At 44.1% G+C, this 20,502-nt stretch overlaps 1 protein-coding gene across 1 annotated transcript in view; it reads left to right on the forward strand.

The window, feature by feature from the left end:
- The first annotated feature begins 1,604 nt into the window (after window positions 1–1,604).
- The window catches only part of LOC109891857 (serine/arginine repetitive matrix protein 3), a 142,582-nt gene continuing 123,684 nt past the window's right edge, over window positions 1,605–20,502 (forward strand). The window contains exon 1 of the mRNA XM_031827000.1: window positions 1,605–1,788. The gene's annotated coding sequence lies outside the window, so the exon portion shown is untranslated. The remainder of the gene's footprint in view (window positions 1,789–20,502) is intronic.

Consider the following 20,502-nt stretch of genomic DNA (forward strand, 5'->3'; position numbering starts at 1 on the left):
TGCAGGTCAGAGCAAAAACCAAGCCATTAGGTCGAAGGAATTGTCCGTAGAGCTCCAAGACAGGATTGTGTTGAGGCACAGATCTGGGGAAGGGTACCAAAAAACTTCTGCAGCATTGAAGGTCCCCAAGAACACAGTGGCCTCCATAATTCTTAAATGGAAGAAAATTGGAACCACCAAAGTCTTCCTAGAGCTGGCCGCCCAGCCAAATTGAGCAATCGGCTTCGGGACAAGTCTCTGAAGGTCCTTGAGTGGCCCAGCCAAAGCCCGGACTTGAACCCCATCGCACATCTCGGGAGAGACCTGAAAATAGATGTGCAGCAACGGACAGAGCTTGACAGGATCTGCAGAGAAGAATGGGAGAAACTCCCCAAATACATTTTAGCCAAGCTTGTAGCGTCATACCCAATAAGACTTGATGCTGCCAAAGGTGCTTCAACAAAGTACTGATCAAAGGGTCTGAATGCTTATGTTAATGTGATATTTCACTTGTTTTTTTAAAATATAAATTAGCACACAAAAAATTTTACCTATTTTTGCTTTGTCATTATGGGGTATTGTGTGTAGATTGATGAGGGGGAAAAAACAATTTAATCAATTTTAGAATAAGGCTGTGATGTAACAAAATGTGGAAAAAGTCAAGGGGTCTGAATACTTTCCGAATGCACTCTAAGTAGGCTATCAATAGTAAATGTAATTGCTAAAATATACTTAAGTATCAAAAGTAAAAGTATATAGCATTTCAAATTCCTTGTGTTATGCAAACCAGAAAGCACAATTGTATTTATTTTATTTGGGGATAGCCAGGGGCGATCTCCATCAATTGGACATCATTTACAAACAAAGCATGTGTGTTTGGTGTGTCCGTCAGATCAGAGGCAGTAGGGATGACCAGGGATGTTCTCTTGATAAGTTTGTGAATTGGACCATTTTCCTGTCCTGCTAAGCATTAAACTTTTTGGGTGTCAGGGAAAATGTGTGGAGTAAAAAGTACATTATTTTCTTCAGAAATGTAATGAAGTAAAAGTTGTAAAAAATATATAAATTGTGAAGTAAAGTACAGATACCCCCCCCCCCCCCCCCCCCAAAAAAAAATACTTAAGTGGTATTTTAAAGTATTTTTTACTTAAGTTCTTTTTACCACTGCAAATAGGCATATCATGGCGTAAGGCATGTGTAGAATTGGATGAAATTAGTTTTAAAACATTTTGCCCACAAGGTGGGGCTGCCCCTGACCAAATATTGCTTGTTATTAATCTACAAGGAAGTGAGTTCGGAATCAATTGGACTTTCCAAAAAAAATCATAGATTCACAATAATGGGGTTATTTTGTGCATGTAAACGTAGTCCTTATGGTATTATTTTGTACTCTCTACAATCAACCAGCATGTGCTTGTGGTCAAAAAAAAGTCGCGCTAGATGGCGCTATCCGAGCGTACACGTCCACTAAATATTACTCTTCATTGTCCAGGATTTTGTAGGCTATTTTTCTGACGTCATCCTGCGTTGTTCAGAGATGCAATGTTCCCTCCCATCCGGTAGAGGTTACTGTGCAGTATTTTGGGCGTGGAGCGCTGTGTTTTTACAATACTGCTTTGCCGCTTAGCGCTGTCCACTTCAGCACCAGGCAGGATAACAGTCAGCTCGAACTTTGGAATCCAGGACCACGAACAAAACCTTCACAAGAGGACGGCACCGCTAAGCGTCACACGGTGTCCGAAATACATAAACCATCACCGCCGTCAGCCGTCCAACAACTCCGTTATTCACGAGAGAGAGAAGAACAAGGTAAGAAACATCACGTAAAACCGTGCTTATTCATAGAAGAGGCTGAAGTTGGCAAGCTCGCGACAGCAGGCTGTTCGCGCATCAGTGAAGAATGAACGGTAGCTCGAGCCCCGTTAGCATACGCAGGCTGGATTAAATAAACAGATTAACTTCGCCGTTTTTATTTGACAATTACTTCTGTATTTGCATCAGATAAACACGACAATCTATTTTGCTATGGTACCGGCTAACTTCTGCGTTCAAGAACTGTCCATGTACAAAGAAAGACCGTTGTTGTTGTTAATCACACTGATCCGTGCTCTGCAGATGTCCCTGTTTTTTTTTTTTTTTAACATTTATTTCCGGAGCTAAAATGTTGCTTGCTACGTCTTTCATTTGCAGGTTCGTGAGTTGAGATGTTTACTGTTTACCGTTCAGGGAACTGTCTGTGGTTGTTCATAGTCATTTTTGTCTCGAACATGAGCCACATTGATATGAGTGGGTGATGACAAAGTTCATTGGGTATGCTTGGGGGAGATGTGTTTATAATTACTTACTGTTATTCATCTTACTTGACAGTGCATTCAATGGAGTATGTTTCATCCTATGCTTGACTCCCTCCCCCCAAACCCTTAGTTAGACATAATCTTCAATGTTGCATTTCTCACTATTATAGTCAGAGTCCTGATTGTGATGAATGTCCTTGATTGTTCCCAAATAATGGTACAGTATACAGTACATACTGAAATTGACCTGCATCCATGAATACAGGAATCCATCTCAGTTCAGTAGGGTTAAACTCAACTCAATGGGTAAATGTCTGCAAGCGTTTTGCTACACCCGCTAAATATGTGTGTGTGACCAATAAAAATGGGATTTGATTTGAAATTGCTCCCATTTCCCCATGGTTCCTGATGCATTTTGCACTTGTTTAGCAGTGGGTCTGTCTGGCTTAGTTCCGCGTGGAGGTAGACACCTTTACAATAACTAAATGTACACGTCATGACAGCATTGAAAGATGAGGAGAGAGTCGGTGTCGTCCTAACCAATATCAAACAACTTTTCCTTGTTTCACATCTGATGAACCGGTTGTACAGAAGATGCCGCCGTCATACGGTGTTGTTTTTTTTGTCATACTGTGTATTGGTTGTCAAACACGGTGTAGCGGTTGTTTGTCACATGGTGAAGGTTCTGCAGTTGTCGTCATGCCGATAGGTCTCATCCAATGTTACTGTTAGTGTGTTTGTGAGTGTTTGTTTAGCCCTCACCTCAGCAACCCTAAGGCGGTCAGCTAGCCCTCACCTCAGCAACCCTAAGGCGGTCAGCTAGTCAGCCGGCTAGTCCAGTCTAGCCCGATAGGCTGATAAAAAAAAAAGGATTAGATCAGATTGTATTAAGATGAAGCTAGCTGCTGGCTGCTTGTTGTTCACACGCAAGGTGACAAAGAGAGGAAAGTTGAAGTCTGGCCAATAGAGATCCCTAGTCGCTGAGCTGGACGAGTCGTTGAAGCCGGTCACGGAACAACTACTCTCAGCAGAAATCTCTCCTGTACTCTATATCGCTCTCTTTCTCCTGCTCTCTTTTGTCTCTTTTTTATCTACATTTACATTCTGTCTGCTGTTCTATGAACTTGGTTATGTGACGAGCAGTGACATTTCCCCCTGTCTGCCACCCTTCTCTCTCTGTGAGTCTAGCTACTCCTGCTATTCTCTTTCTTCACATCCAGGCTCAGTCAGTCAGTGCCTCCCTCCCTCCCCGGGTGCTTCGTCCCCCAGCAGACACACGCTACTCCTCCTCCTCCTCCTCCCGTCCTACTTCCCTCATCCCCCTTTTTATGAAGGACACCCAGCACAGCTGGAAGTGGGAGCAAGGGAGGGAGATGAAGGTTGTAGCAGGGGGAGGGAGATGTGTCGGTTATGGGGTGCGGGGAGGACGAGAATGGAGGTGGAGGGGGGAGAGGGATCCAGGGAAGGGGGGGGGGGGGGTGTATCCTCAAACTACAAACGAGGTCTGCACATGTCGCCCCACATCCACCGCCTTGTTTTTAAAATCCGAATTGTAGATGTTAGAGCACAGCGGGTGGCGGATAACTCTTCCTTGTTTAAAGACAGTGATTCCTTCCAAATGATGCTCTTATCTCTGAGCAGCATGGGGAACGCAGCCAGAAACTGCTCTCCTTCAACCCCCTTGAACCACCAGGCAGCATTGGGCTGGTGTGTGTGTGTGTGCGTGTTTGTGCGAGTGGGCATTTGTGTGTGTCCGGGCATATGCGTGTGTGTGTGTGCATGTGCTTGTGTGTGGAGAACAGAGAGGACAGGAGGTGGTGAGAGACAGTGTGAGGCACTAATGGCAATAGGTCATATACATTTAGCTGGTTGTATGTAAAGTCCCTGACAGTTCAGTAGACCTGAACTTGGTCATAGATGTATGACGAGGTCAGTAATGTGTGACTAACCACATGTTGTTTGATCCAGGAAGTCACCTTCAGATCTGTACTATCAAAGGAGGCTTTCTATTTGGGTTATAATGATGCAAAGGATTGCAACACTGTATTCTATAGCCTCTTCCGTAGACAAACTACAGAGTGTTATATGAATTATCACATAAAGACAAGCCGCTAGTCTTTCCTGTCTGCCTGCCCCATATACGCCCAGGGACTCGACATACAGTTCTGGTGGCCAAATTAGCACACCTCTGTTTCCTTGTTATAACACATACATATTTTTGATCTTATCCCCCTCCACGCAATCACACACACACACACACACACACTTCACTTCATTCTTTGTTTTCATCTGTCTCTTAATGTCATTCTGCGTGCTTGTGTATGTGTGGGAAATCTGGCAGCTGGCAGGCCTGTGTGTGTGTGTGTGTGTGTGTGTGTGTGTGTGTGTGTGTGTGTGTGTGTGTGTGTGTGTGTGTGTGTGTGTGAGTGTGTGAGTGTGTGAGTGTGTGAGTGAGTGAGTGAGTGAGTGAGTGTGAGTGAGTGAGAAAGAAAGATCTGGCGCACATGCATGTGTGTGTGCTCGTTTGCGTGCTCATCTGCCTGTCTGCGCTACTGGAAACCTAGTCATGGACCCAATGTCCTGTTCCTCACAGATGGGAGAACGTATGCTTCCTCTTCCTTTTAGAGTCCCTCTGCATGTACAGTAGTTCCCATGTATCCCTCTACAGCAGATGCTACTGGAGAAGGCTTGCAATTACCACACCAGATGAGTCGTCTACAAAACTAGACCGTGGCTCTTTCTGTCACTCACATCTGATAGAGGCTTTAAAGGGGCAATCTGCAGTTGCTACATCAAACGTATAATATGTACCCATTGATTCTTTAACTTTTTAAATGCCTCATGAGCTTAGTTCAACTGCTGTACCCCTTCAGAACCCAAAATATAAGCTTTTTTACGCCAATGTTTGTAAACAAAGTAAGTGTTAACGAACACTGTATAGCCTCAAAACATGGTTAAAACCATAACGTTGATATCATGGGAAGGTCAGTTCTTGCATCCATAGCTCTGTCTATGAATTTGACGACTGGTTACATTTCTCCAGCCCCGTCCCTCAGCTTTTTACAGCAACGCTTTGTCATTGTTTATATTGCGGATTGCCCCTTTTAAGATAAGCTACCATTCTGGTGTGCTGTGTACTGTATTTACTTAGATAGCTTCTGTGTGTGTCCGTGTGCGTTCGTGCATGTCGGCTACCTGAGGTATGTGAGTGTGAGGTCAGCATAAAAGCGTGGGATCTAGATATTCCTTTTACACCCAGAAGAAGACTTTACTCCATGCCCTTTGATCAGAGACAGTCAAGGCTTAAGATTCTCTCATCAAGCAGCAAAAGCACATTACATACAATTTAGATCAAGGACCCAAATGGAATAATTGAATAATTAAGCCCGATACATTTTTTCTTTTTAAAACTGCGTCTTCTGCTAATATATTGTGTCCTCTGCAGGCTGGTAGTTGTTAAATCAAGACTGATATATTCTCTTTTTTTCCCCCCTGAGATTTCTTATTACTCAATAAAATATTGGCGTTGTTATTCATCGTTTGGATGAATTATAAAAACATTACTCCCCTACAGGGCTAACTGGCTTCTCTGCAGTATAGTAGATCTGCTTCCCAAATGGCACCCTCTTCCCTGCATAATGCGCCCTATTCCCTATGGGCCCTGGTCCAAAGTAGTGCAACGCTCTAGTCTATAATAGGGTGCCGTTTGGGACGCTACCTTGATATTAGAGCAGGGAAGGCCTGTGTTTTTGATGAGAGGATCAGATGAAACTGCATTATTGAAGCGAACACACAGTCATGACAAAAACTGGAGGGTGAAAATGCAGAGTTTTTCACACGCACACATGCACAAACACACACATACACAAACAGGCACACAGGCACGCATGCACAAATGCACACGCACACAGGCACTCTTAGAGGGTTGGCTCTGTTTGAAGCTGTCGCTGAGTTACTACTCTGCAGCGAGAGGAAAGGGCACACTGCGCCTTTGGACAGCTCTGGGTGCTGTGTGTGTGTGTCCTCTTGGGATCCCTTCTCTCTCTCTCTTCTTTCCCACTGACTTCAGAGCTGCTTTGAAGTTTCCTCCTCAGTAACGGGGTGAAAGGAAGAGAGAAAGATGAAGGGAGGGAGATAGGGATAGGAAAAGAGGACAGTAAAGGAGTAGAGAGAAAGAAAGGGAGGTACAGAAAGAGAGGAGCTGCTTTATTTCTCTTCCCTTAGTCCCTTCTCCGTCAGCGGAGTAGTGGGAGAAGAGGACAAAAGAGAGAGAGGAGGGGAGACGAGAGGAGAGAAGAGAAGAGATGAGTAAAGAGGAGATGAGTAGAAAGGAGAGAAGAGATGGGTAACGAGGAGATGAGTAGAAAGGAGAGAAGAGATGGGTAAAGAGGAGATGAGTAGAAAGGAGAGAAGAGATGGGTAAAGAGGAGATGAGTAGAAAGGAGAGAAGAGATGGGTAGAGGAGAGAAGAGATGGGTAAAGAGGAGATGAGTAGAGAGGAGAGAAGAGATGAGTATAGAGGACAAGAGAGGAGAGATGAGAAGAGATGAGTAGAGAGGAGAGAAGAGATGAGTATAGAGGACAAGAGAGGAGAGATGAGTAGAGAGGAGAGAAGAGATGACTATAGAGGACAAGAGAGGAGAGATGAGTAGAGAGGAGAGATGAGTATAGAGGACAAGAGAGGAGAGATGAGTAGAGAGGAGAGAAGAGATGACTATAGAGGAGAGAAGAGATGAGTATAGAGGACAAGAGAGCAGAGATGAGTAGAGAGGAGAAGAGATGACTATAGAGATTAGTAGAGAGGACAAGAGAGGAGAGATGAGTAGAGAGGAGAGAAGAGATTACTATAGAGGACAAGAGATGAGTAGAGAGGAGAGAAGAGATGACTATAGAGGACAAGAGAGGAGAGATGAGTAGAGAAGAGATGAGTATAGAGGACAAGAGAGGAGAGATGAGTAGAGAGGACAAGAGATGAGTAGAGAGGACAAGAGAGGAGAGATGAGTAAGAGGAGAGGAGAGATGAGTAGAGAGGACAAGAGAGGAGAGGAGACGAGTAGAGAGGAGAGGAGAGGAGAGATGAGTAGAGAGGAGACGAGTAGAGAGGAGAGAAGAGATGAGTAGAGAGGACAAGAGAGGAGACGAGTAGAGAGGAGAGGAGAGATGAGTAGAGAGGAGAGGTGTCGAGTAGAGAGGAGAAAAAAGATGAGGAGAGGAGAGATGAGTAGAGAGGAGACGAGTAGAGAGGAGAGTAGACGAGTAGAGAGGAGAGGAGAGATGAGTAGAGAGGACAGGAGATGAGAGGAGACGAATAGAGAGTAGAGATGAGATGAGTAGAGAGGACAAGAGAGGAGACGAGTAGAGAGGACAAGAGAGGAGACGAGTAGAGAGGAGAGAAGAGAAGAGAAGAGTAGAGAGGACAAGAGAGGAGAGGAGACAAGTAGAGAGGAGAGATGAGTAGAGAGGACAAGAGAGGAAACGGGTAGAGAGGAGAGGAGACAAGTAGAGAGGAGAGATGAGTAGAGAGGACAAGAGAGGAGACGAGTAGAGAGGACAAGAGAGGAGACAAGTAGAGAGGAGAGAGGACAAGAGAGGAGACGAGTAGAGAGGGGAGAAGAGATGAGTAGGGAGGATAGGAGAGGAGACGAGTAGAGAGGAGAGAGGAGATGAGTGGAGAGGAGAGGACAGGAGAGGAGAGACGAGATGAGTAGGGAGGACAGGAGAGGAGAGAGGACTGAGGGGAAAGAGAGTGTTTGACTTTTGAGCGTTGTGGAGCACAGTGCACCTCCCCTCAGTGAGACCCTGAATAATAGAGGAGAGGAGTGTCTGCTTCCAGAGCTCACAAAGCAGGATCAGAGGATGACTTTCCTCTCCTGGCTTGGGTTACAGGGAGGGGAGGTACATGATATGAACAGCAGCCGCTCAACTAAACTGTTGATCAACTGATCATCTGTTGTGTTATATTGAACCACACACACACACACACACACACACACACACACACACACACACACACACACACACACACACACACACACACACACACACACACACACACACACACACACACACACACACCCTGACCTATTCACACACTGGGCACCTGGAGCACCCCTGAGACGTCACACTCTCATCATCTCCTTGAAAGAGCCATCTACCTGAGCGAGAAAGAGAGGGGGAAAAGAGGGAGAGGAGAAGTCAAGCTTTTATTTATTGTTTATGACAAAACTCACACAGAGAAAGCAGCTCAGTCACCGCAGTGATAATGCTATCATTTTCTATAGTGTGGCGTTGAAGGTATCGGTGTCTTATCCTACGCAGACATAACAGCCGTCATGTGGGGTTGTAGTGCCTATTATCAGCTTCTCTACTGACTCTTTACACTCATACCTGTAACCAGGTTGAAAATGGCAGATTTGGGCACCGATAAACGCCTGAATTGGAACGCAGTGGCTGTACAGGAACATGCTATACCTGACGTCAGGCTCTGCGTTTCACAGCTGTGTGGGGGTTTTTGACTGACAGACGCTCTGAACTTGAGCACCTTGTGCGACAAGAAGTTCCCCCATCACCCCTGCTAATTGGGCAACTTTTGCAAGTGTTTTGTCTGAGTGAGGGAAAGGCAGTAAAATACGATGACTCGATGTATTTTGAAAGATGAAAGACGTTGAGGATTATAATAAATACCGCGTTGACGCCATAAAAGCAATCCAAATGCAGTCCAAATGTGCACTTCACATGTGCACTTCCTTTCCATATCATAAAACTCATGTAATATACTGTGTCAACATTTATGAACACTATGTTTGATGAACAGTTACAAGATGACATCATACCCTGGGTTTGTTCTGAACTGAATGAACCCATGTTTGCCTATTGTGAAGGACATTTGCACACACACCGGCGCACACACACCTGAATGCACTTGTGCATGACTCCTTTCCATGCACACCAAAATTGCGTTGTGAAAGCCTAACGCTGCAATGACGTATTTTAGAACTTGGCTAGTTATGTTGTCAATAGGTCAGGCTTTCAAATGTTGCCCAACTGACCCAGATTGTGGTCTATAATGGACCTTTTTTTTCTTTTCGTAAACAACAACAGTAATTGTGTGAGGGCGGGGATGTAGGCTTGTGTTTCAAACATAACAACTACAAGGGTGCTTGTTCGAGCTCCTCACCGACACAGCTAGGAGAGCTCAAAAGAAGTACCTTATAGTCGAAGACTCTTCTTTGAGTCAATAAAAAAAGTGTGTTGATATTACTTAGGAAATGTGCACACTTTGGAGAGGTGTGTGGTCACTCGGAGACTCCAGTAAAGTCTCCTCACTCAAACCTTTGTCCATTTCTTCTGTTGTTGTCTTATGTTGCACCAACACCACATTTGACAGGGATATGTTTATCATTGTTACCGAATGTTTCCAGAGTATTTTAAGATTTGGTTATCAACAAATGGACCAAAAAGTACAGTAAAGGTCAAATACACATCAAATCAACAGTGTAATGTTTGGATTCAGTCTTGCGTCAGGGGAACGGTTGTGTCCTCACCCATTGTCTCAAAACTGTTCCCTTTCAAATTGCGACCATAGTTAGGTGTATTCTTTTCATATTTCTTCTGTAAGAAACATTTCACTTTAGCTCCAACCATATATGCCAATTCCCATGAGTGCAAAGGGTTAATGGCCTGTTTTGGGAAATTACAAATATAAACACAACATGCAACAATTTCAAAGATGTTACTGAGTTACAGTTCATATAAGGAAATCATTCAATTGAAATATATAAATGAGGCCCTAATCTATGGATTACTCTTGACTGGGAATACAGATATACATCTGTTGGTTACAGATAGCTTAAAAAAAAAAGTATGGGTGTGGATCAGAAAAGCAGTCACTAACCTGTGTGACCACCATTGCCTCATTCAGCATGACACCTCTCCTTTGCATAGAGTTGATCAGGCTGTTGATTGTGGCCTGTGCAATGTTGGCCCCCTCCTTTTCAATGGCTGTGCGAAGTTACTGGATATTGGCGGAAACTGAAACACTCTGTCGTACATGTCGATCCAGAGCATCCCAAACATGATCAATGGGTAACATATCTGGTGAGTATAGAGGCCGTGGAAGGACTGGGATATTTTCAGCTTCCAGGAATTGTGTATACATCCATGCCACATCGGGCCATGCATTATTATCATGCTGAAACATGAGGTGATGGCAGCGGATGAATGGCACGACAATGGGCCTCAGGAGCTCCTCACGGTATCTCTGTGCATTCAAATTGCCATCAGTAACATGCAATTGTGTTCATTGTGTGCCATCTGCCCGGTGCAGTTGAAACCAGGATTTATACGTGAAGAGAACACTTCTCCAGCGTGCCAGTTGCCATTGAAAGTGAGCATTTGCCCACTGAAGTCGGTTCCGATGCCGAAATACGGTCAGGAGAAGAACTTGGTGAGGACGACGAGCACGCAAGCCGAGCTTCCCGAGAAGGTTTCTGACCGCAGAAATGATTAGGTTGTGCAAACCCACAGTTTCATCAGCTATCGGGATGGCTGGTCTCAGAAGATCCCGCATGTGAAAAAGCCGGATGTGGAGGGCTGGCGTGGTTACACGTGGTCTGCGGTAGTGAAGCCAGATGTGGAGGGCTGGCGTGGTTACACGTGGTCTGCACTAGTGAAGCCAGATGTGGAGGGCTGGCATGGTTACACGTGGTCTGCACTAGTGAAGCCAGATGTGGAGGGCTGGCGTGGTTACACGTGGTCTGCGGTTGTGAGGCCGGTTGGACGTACTGACAGAAATAAGCTTGTTGTACATATGGAACATTTTTGGGATCTATTATTTCAGCTCATGAAACATGGGACCAACACTTTACATCAGGGTTCCCCAACTGGTGGCCCGCGGACCGAATTTGGCCCGCGGGTGATTTTATTTTGCCCCACAAGCTTTCTGAGACAAACAACACGTTTAAAAATATATATATATTATTTTTTATTTTTTTATTAACATAAAAGATAGCTTGACACAAATCCAGGATCAGCTCATAAAAATAACAGGAAATCAGCTCCAAGTGATTTTTATTTAAGACATCTGTTCCGAAGTACACAAAATAGAGAGACACGTGATCGTATATAAATATAAGCAAGGTTTGAAATGATTATCTTTAGTCAAACATTGGATCTGTTAGGGCTTCTTGCAGTCAATCAATTTGCAGTCTAAAATTTGCAGTCTTGTAATTATGTTCTGGCCCCTAGACCATCCGCTCCAGAACAAATCGGCCGGCTGCTGAATCTAGTTGATGATCCCTGCTTTACATGTGGGATTTATATCTTTGTTCAGTGTCGTCAAAGTAAACCATACACCTCAAGTTGCTTAGAACCAACTAACAGTCATTTGTGTGTGATTAGCTAGCCGTTTAACTCAAGTCAGATTAGTGACTAACCAGTTGGCAGTAAGTGGGTGGTAACTCATCCAACATTTTTTTAAATGATGTCTGTTGCACCACCTGGGCATAAGCCCTTTATGAGATACTGGGCGTATATTCTACGCGAAGTAGTGAGCAGGTGTAGGGGAGTTAAATTGTGATGAAATAACCAAATGTAGCCTACAGACGGAGATTCAGTGAAACAAAATTATGATTGATTATCAGACAAGTCAAGGGCTTTTAGTCGGGATATGGGCTTCTATAATCCACTTGCAAAATCATCCACTTGTTATACTAGGCTACATAACATGCTAGCAGCATATTCTGATCAGTGCTAGATGAGCAAACTAGACGAAAGATGATATTACCGGCCCCTGGAAAATAATGTCTCCACTGACCTTTTCACTCTTTTCTTTCCGGAACAGTCTGGGAATTCATATCAGACCTCTCCTGCTGATCCGCTGTCCTTTCAGACACAGCCAGGATTCAGACTGACATTCTTGGGCTGGATTTCAAACGATCTCATTTTCTGCCCAGAGACTGATAACCCCACAGTGCAGAGATGATTGTCTTGTAAATGTCCTCTAAAAACACAATACACCAGCATTCTCATCATCATTCTATCATAGAGCGGTATGTGTGTGTTTTGGGGGAGGGATGTTGCCGTTATAAACCTGTGTCTTTCTGTGTGTGTGTGCACACATGTGTGTGTGTTTTGGCGGGAAGGGTGTGGTAGCTGTATGTTTACTCAAGTCTGTCTATAGGTCTGTGTGTCTTGGTTTGTCTGTCTATAGGTCTGTGTGTTTATAGCTCTGTGTGTCTATAGGTCTGTGTGTATAGGTCTGTCTGTCTATAGGTCTGTCTGTCTATAGGTCTGTGTGTCTATAGGTCTGTGTGTCTCTAGGTCTGCCTGTCTATAGGTCTGTCTGTCTATAGGTCTCTGTGTCTAGGTCTGTGTGTCTAGGTCTGTCTGTCTATAGGTCTGTCTCTCTGTAGGTCTGGGTGTCTATAGGTAGGTGTGTCTGAAGGTCTGTGTGCCTATTGGTCTGTATGTCTATTGGTCTGTGTGTCTAGGTCTGTCTATAGGTCTGTGTGTCTATTGGTCTGTGTGTCTAGGTCTGTGTGTCTAAAGGCCTATGTGTTTATTTGTCTGGGTGGGTGTAGTGCTTCAGTTATGAGTGTTCAAGTGCCTACTACAGTCTACCAAGGTCTTGGGCTGTATGGTTCAAACACCTGACCGTTTTCCTCTACCATCCGGCCATGCTGAGAGAACTCTGTAAATAATGTACAGCAAAATGTACACACAAAAAGAGAAAGATGAGGAACGGTCAGACATGCTTAACATGTACACACCTTTACACACAAACACATTGTTAGAACCATGAAAGTCCAGGAAAAGCAGCCATTTGATCAAATGGCAATATTAATTCCACCCATTGACAATCTCTCTGACTCCGTGTAAATAGATTGGAATTGGATGTCATAAATGTCTAAATTGCTCATTGACACTATTAGCCCATATAATGCTAACACAATGGGTAACATGCAATGTATTTATTATGTTGAGTGTATAATGACTAGTGTCTATTGTATACAGCAGTACTGTGTGTCAAAGACAATTTCCCCCAGACAGACTCTGTAGCTGAACCTAGTTCTAGGACTTGACCTCTTGAGAGGGATCCGCAGGTAAAGGACATTGATAGTGAATAGTGAATAATTTAGAGGCTCAGTCAGTATCAGACATTGTCACAGAGTGAGCTGGTTGTTTTATCCTCACTGTGGATACAACCGGAACTGTTATGGAAAAAGTGAGGGTTATGATTGCACCCCCTTAGTCGAAATGCTCTATCTCCTGCTTACACTAGATAGTGTTACAGTTGAAGACAGAAGTTTACATACATCTTAGCCTACTACATTTAAACTCAGTTTTTCATAATTTCTGACATTTAATCCAAGTAAAAAATCGCTGTTTTAGGTCAGTTAGGATCACCACTTTATTTTAAGAATGTGAAATGTCAGAATAAAAGTAGAGAGAATGATTTATTTCAGCTTTTATTTCTTTCATCACATTCCCAGTGGGTCAGAAGTTTACATACACTCAATTAGTGTTTAGTAGCATAGCCTTTAAATTGTTTAACTTGGGTCAAACGTTTCGGGTAGCCTTCCACAAGTTTCCCACAATAAGTTGGGTGAATTTTGGCCCATTCCTCCTGACAGAGCTGGTGTAACTGAGTCAGACCCATTTGCAACCAAGCATTAACTGATGTCTTTAGATGTTGCTTCAATATATCCACATCATTTTCTTTCCTCATGATGCCATCTATTTTGTGAAGTGCACCAGTCGCTCCTGCAGCAAAGCACCCCCACAATATGATGCTGCCACCCCCGTGCTTTACGGTTGGGATGGTGTTCTTCGGCTTGCAAGCATCCCCCTTTTTCCTCCAAACATAACGATGGTCATTATGGCCAAACAGTTCTATTTTTGTTTCATCAGACCAGAGGACATTTCTCCAAAAAATACGATCTTCGTCCCCATGTGCAGTTGCAAACCGTAGTCTGGCTTTTTTATGGCGGTGTCACGAATCCCGTTTCCTGAGTCTGTTTTTTGCCAGTGTTCTGTCCTGGAGTGTTTTTTCCGGCGTCCTGGAACGCACCCTGTCTGGTTGCCGGGCAATGTAGCCAGTTGGGAGTTCTGATTACCCGCACCTGTATCCCATCAGCTATCTGCACACCTGGTCCTGATCATCATCTCTCCTCTTCATAAGCTCGGACCTGACAACCATTCCCTGCCGGATCGTTAGCCATGAACAGTATGTTGTGCCATAGTATCAGCCTCAAGTTGGATAGAATTTGTTTTGTTGTTTTGTACGTCTTGCTTGCCTTAAACTTACCTCCGTTTGTTCTGTCTTCAGTTACTCACCCGGATCATTTACTCCATTCCCGCCTGGTCGTCGGAGGATTCCGCTTCCCCATTGGATCCACCTATTTACTCCCATCAACTCACCACCGCTGCCCGCTACGCCACCTGGATATATCTACCCACTCACATTCACTTGTAAATAAATACTCACCTTCTTCCTACTCTCCTTGTCCTGGTCTGCTTCTGGGTTCGATTTTGAAGAAACGTGACAGGCGGTTTTGGAGCAATGGCTTCTTCCTTGCTGAACGTCCTTTCAGGTTATGTCGATATAGGACTCATTTTACTGTGGATATAGATACTTTTGTACCAGTTTCCTCCAGCGTCTTCACAAGGTCCTTTGCAGTTTTTCTGGGATTAATTTGCACTTTTCGGGGCCTAATTTGAACCAGACTTCTGGAGGTCTACAATTTTATTTCTGGGGTCTTGGCAGATTTCTTTAGATTTTCCCATGATGTCAAGCAAAGAGGCACTGCGTTTAAAAGGTAGGCCTTGAAATAGATCCACAGGTACACCTCCAATTGACTCAAATTATGTTAATTAGCCCATCAGAAGCTTCTAACGCCACGACTTCATTTTCTGGAATTTTGCAAGCTGTTTAAAGGCCCAGTCAACTTAGTGTATGTAAACTTCCGACTTCAACTGTACATGCCTTAGATGCACACTGTGAGGTTCAAAACCCAGAGTACTACATCAATCTATGCTCCAAAGAAATAGCTACATAGTTACAGACATAACTGCATTTTGAGTGAGCGAGGTGGATTGTAAGTCTGATTGGTTGTCCTGCTGGCTGTGTGTGTGTGTGTGCTGAGTGTGTGCTGCGTGCCATTGGGAGGATTAGTGTAAGTCTACAGACATGCAAAGACAGGCTTCCATTAGTCTGACAGGCAGGCTGCAACACAATCGGTAGCTTGTGTCTAAAGACATTTTAGGGTCTGTGTCACCCAACGTCTGTCCCGTTGTGACAGGGCAGGTGTCAGCAGCTCCTTCCCCAACACAATTTCTTAAGTGGCGCCAATTTACAGAGTGAAGTGTTTATCAATCGTGGTGGCCTGCCCTCCTGATCCGCCTTCTGAGAGGGAAATGACCATCGTCGTAAAACATGCCATTCCCAACTGCTGTTTTTCAGAATATATTTTTTTCTCTGATGTTTGACAGTGCCGATGTTCTAGGGCTGTATTAATCAAATTCGAAATTGTGATATTGACGTGTGCAATATCCATATCGCAAGACGTTCCGATTTTCTCCTTTCTTTGACACTCCATTAATACAACAAAAGCTCTACTACGGTATCTCCTCCAATGAGATGCGCTAGAAAAGGAGCTTACAGTCATGCATGCTTTTATTTTTGAAACTTATTTGTGGTCCTGGAAATCAAACCAACTATCCTGGCTTTGCAAGCGACATCCTCTACCAACTGCGCTATAGAGGACCACTGTATAATGAAGCAATACGGCCCGAGGAGGTGTGGTGTATGGCCAATATACCACGGCTAAGGGCTGTTATGCACGACGCAAAGCGGAGTGCCTGGACATAGCCCTTAGCTGTGGTATACCGTATACAAAGGATATGACAAACATGTATTTTTACTGCTCTAATTACGTTGGTAACCAGTTTATAATATCAATAAGGCACCTTGTAGGTTTGTGGTATATGGCCAATATACCACGGCTAAGGGCTGTGTCCAGTCACTCCGCGATGCGTCGGGCCTAAGAACAGCCCTTAGCCATGGTATATTGGCCATATACCAAACCCCCTCGTGCCTTATTGCGTAAATATACCACGGCTAAGGGCCTTATTGCTTAATTATACAGTAGTAATAAACGTCTTTAAAAGCTCTAATGCTAACTAACATGAATTTGAAACACCAACTACGGCAACAGTAATTGCTGTGTGATTGAGCTGTGTGGACATCCTCTGCTTTCAGCTAGAGAGGGACTATGTGGGGCAGAGAATCGGCAGCATGCAGCAGCACAAACAACCCACAGAGAGAAAGAGAACGCATGATCCATGTGAATGCTGCTTGTGGCCCCTGGCTGCCCCCCTCTATCCAATCTCTTTACCAGGGAATGTTTCTCTTCATTGCTCCCTATGGCTCCCTCCTTGCTCAGAGAATTGGAAATTGGAACACACACATACATAGAGAATTGGACAAATGTAGGTGGTTGGAGGGGTCGGGCGGGGAGTAGCGTCGGTGGCAGTATGAGGCGAGAGCCCTGTTTATTTTTCTGCGCTCTTCGTCACGGGGCCTAATGACACACACACACGCGCAGGGAGGGCCTGCATGAAGGCGCAGTGAGGGAAGATGGAGATAAAGCTGGACGTTTGAAGTATTTAAATTGTATTGAAGTCAGAGCATTTGTCGGCAGGCAATATAGAACTGCTGTTTACCAACCGACCTTGGTTATATTACCAGTCTGATAAAAAGAGTCAGCGTGCAGAGACTGAGAACGGTGCCTTCGCTTTGCTTTGTGAGGCTCCCAATGTTGTTAAACCACTGATGGCTCTTTTCACTTTTAAGGGATGAGATTTGAAGACTGGCTTTCTCAGCAAGACGGGATAGGAGGATAGGCCTATTTTATTTTTCATGGGGTTTTATACCTTCTCCTAGCATCAGCAGTGTTTTGGTTTAAAGTCTTTTATGATGTTCCACAGTCATTCTATTGGTTTTGTAATTGATTAGAGGCATGAAGAAGCCATTTTATATGCTTCTTTGGTTCCCACAGAGACCATGAGCTCCCGACTGCATCATTAAGTAACGTAAGTTACTGCAATCAGTGATGCTTCATCTCTGCACGCAGCTGGCTGAATCATTACTCCAAGAATGGTGAGAGAGAAAGAGAGAGAAGAGAGGGAAAGAGTAGGGAGAAAGAATAGAGGGAGAAAGAAGGAGACGATTGAGGTAAAGGAAGAGACAGGGAAGAGAGAACGATTGAGAGATAGAGAAAGCAAGATATGCTACTGTAGCTGAACACCAGGTGTTAACTGCCTCCCTGTCTGCTGTAAGTGTGTGAACGTTAAAACGTTTCAACAAAATTGGGATAAATTTTAAGAAAAATCCCTATCCGAAAAACAATGTTTTGTTGTTGTTTTGGCTCTACGAGACAGTGACAATTTTGTTGTTGTTTTGGCTCTACGAGACAGTGACAATTTTGTTGTTGTTTTGGCTCTACGAGAGTGACAATTTTGTTGTTGTTTTGGCTCTACGAGACAGTGACAATTTTGTTGTTGTTTTGGCTCTACGAGAGTGACAATTTTGTTGTTGTTTTGGCTCTACGAGACAGTGACAATTTTGTTGTTGTTTTGGCTCTACGAGAGTGACAATTTTGTTGTTGTTTTGGCTCTACGAGAGTGACAATTTTGTTGTTGTTTTGGCTCTACGAGAGTGACAATTTTGTTGTTGTTTTGGCTCTACGAGACAGTGACAATTTTGTTGTTGTTTTGGCTCTACGAGACAGTGACAATTTTGTTGTTGTTTTGGCTCTACGAGAGTGACAATTTTGTTGTTGTTTTGGCTCTACGAGAGTGACAATTTTGTTGTTGTTTTGGCTCTACGAGACAGTGACAATTTTGTTGTTGTTTTGGCTCTACGAGAGTGACAATTTTGTTGTTGTTTTGGCTCTACTCCAGCACTTTGGATTTGAAATGATAAAATGACTATGAGGTTCGGGTGAAACGTTTAGAAATTACAGCACTTTTTGTATATAGTCCCCACATTTTAGGGGACAAAAAGTGTTGGGACAAATTCACTTATGTGTATTGAAATAGTAAAAAGTTAATTATTTGGTCCCATATTCATAGCACACAATGACAACATCAAGCTTGTGACTCAACAAAGGCGTTTTCTGTTTGTTTTGGTTGTGTTTCAGATTATTTTAGAAATTAATGAGTGCCTTCAGAAAGTATTCAGACCCCTTGAATTATTCAACATTTTGTTGTGTTACAGCCTTAACGGACAACAAACACAATTACATTTTATTGATGGCAATTTGAATGCACAGAGATACCGTGACAAGATCCTAAGACTCATTGTCGTGCCATTCATCCGCCTCCATCACCTCAATATTTCAGCATGATAATGCACGGCCCCATGTCACAAGGATCTGCACCGAATTCCTGGAAGCTGAACATGTTCCAGTTCTTGCATGCTCACCAGACATGTTACCCATTGATCATGTTTGGGATGCTCTGGATCGACAATTACGACAGCGTATTCCAGTTCACGCCAATTATCCAGCAATTTCGCACAGCCATTGAAGAGGAGTGGAACCACATTCCACAGGCCACAATCAACAGCTTGATCAACTCTATGCGAAGGAGATGTGTCACGCTGCATGAGGCAAATGGTGGTCACACCAGATACTGACTGGTTTTCTGATCCACGTCCCTACCTTTTTTTTAGGTATCTGTGACCAACAGATGTATATTTGTATTCCCAGTCAAATCAAATTGTATTTGTCACATGCGCCGAATACAACAGGTGTGGTGAAATGCTTACTAACAAGCCCTTAACCAACAATGATTTAAGAAGTTTAAGTAAAAAAAAGAAAATGATAAAGTAACAAATAATTAAACGGCAGCAGTAAAATAACAATAGCGACGCTACATACAGGGGGTACCGATACAGACTCAATGTGCGGGGGCACCGGTTAGTCGAAGTAATTAAGGTAATATGTACATGTAGGTAGAGTTAAAGTGATAATGTATAGATAATAAACAGAGAGTAGCAGCAACGTAAAAGAGGGGTCTGGGTAGCCCTTTGATTAGCTGTTCAGGAGTCTTATGGCTTGGGGTTAGAAGCTGTTCGAGAAGCCTTTTGGACCTAGACTTGGCGCTCTGGTACCACTTGCTGTGCAGTAGCAGAGAGAACTTTTTGGGCCTTCCTCTGACACCGCCAGGTATAGAGGTCCTGAATGGCAGGAAGTTGTACTGTGAGTGATGTACTGGGCCCTACGCACTACCCTCTGTAGTGCCTTGTGGTCAGAGGCTGAGCAGTTGCCATACCAGGCAGTGATGCAACATGCTCTCAATGGTGCAGCTGTAGAATATTTTGAGGATCTGAGGACCCATGCCGAATCTTTTCAGTCTCCTGAGGGGGAATAGGCTTTGTTGTGCCCCCTTCATGACTGTCTTAATGTGTTTGGAGTATGATAGTTTGTTGGTGATGTGGACATCACCAAGATCACCAAGATCTCAACCTGCTCCACTACAGCCCTGTCGATGAGAATGGGGGCAAGCTGGATCCTCCTTTTCCTGTAGTCCACAATCATCTCCTTTGTCTTGATCACGTTGAGGGAGAGGTTATTGTCCTGGCACCACACAGCCAGGTCTCTGACCTCCTACCTATAGGCTGTCTCATTGTTGTCGGTGATCAGGCCTACCACTTGTTGTGTCATCGGCAAACTTATTGATGGTGTTGGAATCGTGCCTGGCCGTGCAGTCATGAGTGAACAGGGAGTAGAGGAGGGGACTACGCACGCACCCCTGAGGTGCCCCCGTGTTGAGGATCAGCGTGGCAGGCTAGAACGCTGATCTGTAGTCAATGAATAACATTCTCACATAGGTGTTCCTTTTGTCCAGGTGGGAAAGGGCAGTGTTGAGTGCAATAGAGATTGCATCATCTGTGGATCTGTTTGCGGTACGCAAATTGGAGTGGGTCTAGGGTTTCTGGGATAATGGTGTTGATGTGAGCCATGACCAGCCTTTCAAAGCACTTCATGGCTACAGAGTAGTGATTTAGGCCGGTTACCTTAGTGTTCTTGGGCACAGGGACTATGGTGGTCTGCTTGAAACATGTTGGTATTACATTCTCGGTCAGGGACAGGTTGAAAATATCAGTGAAGACACTTGCCAGTTGGTCAGCGCATGCTCGGAGTACACGTCCTGGTAATCCGTC

Source organism: Oncorhynchus kisutch, linkage group LG6 (genome assembly GCF_002021735.2).
Source record: "Oncorhynchus kisutch isolate 150728-3 linkage group LG6, Okis_V2, whole genome shotgun sequence".
NCBI lineage: Eukaryota > Metazoa > Chordata > Actinopteri > Salmoniformes > Salmonidae > Oncorhynchus > Oncorhynchus kisutch.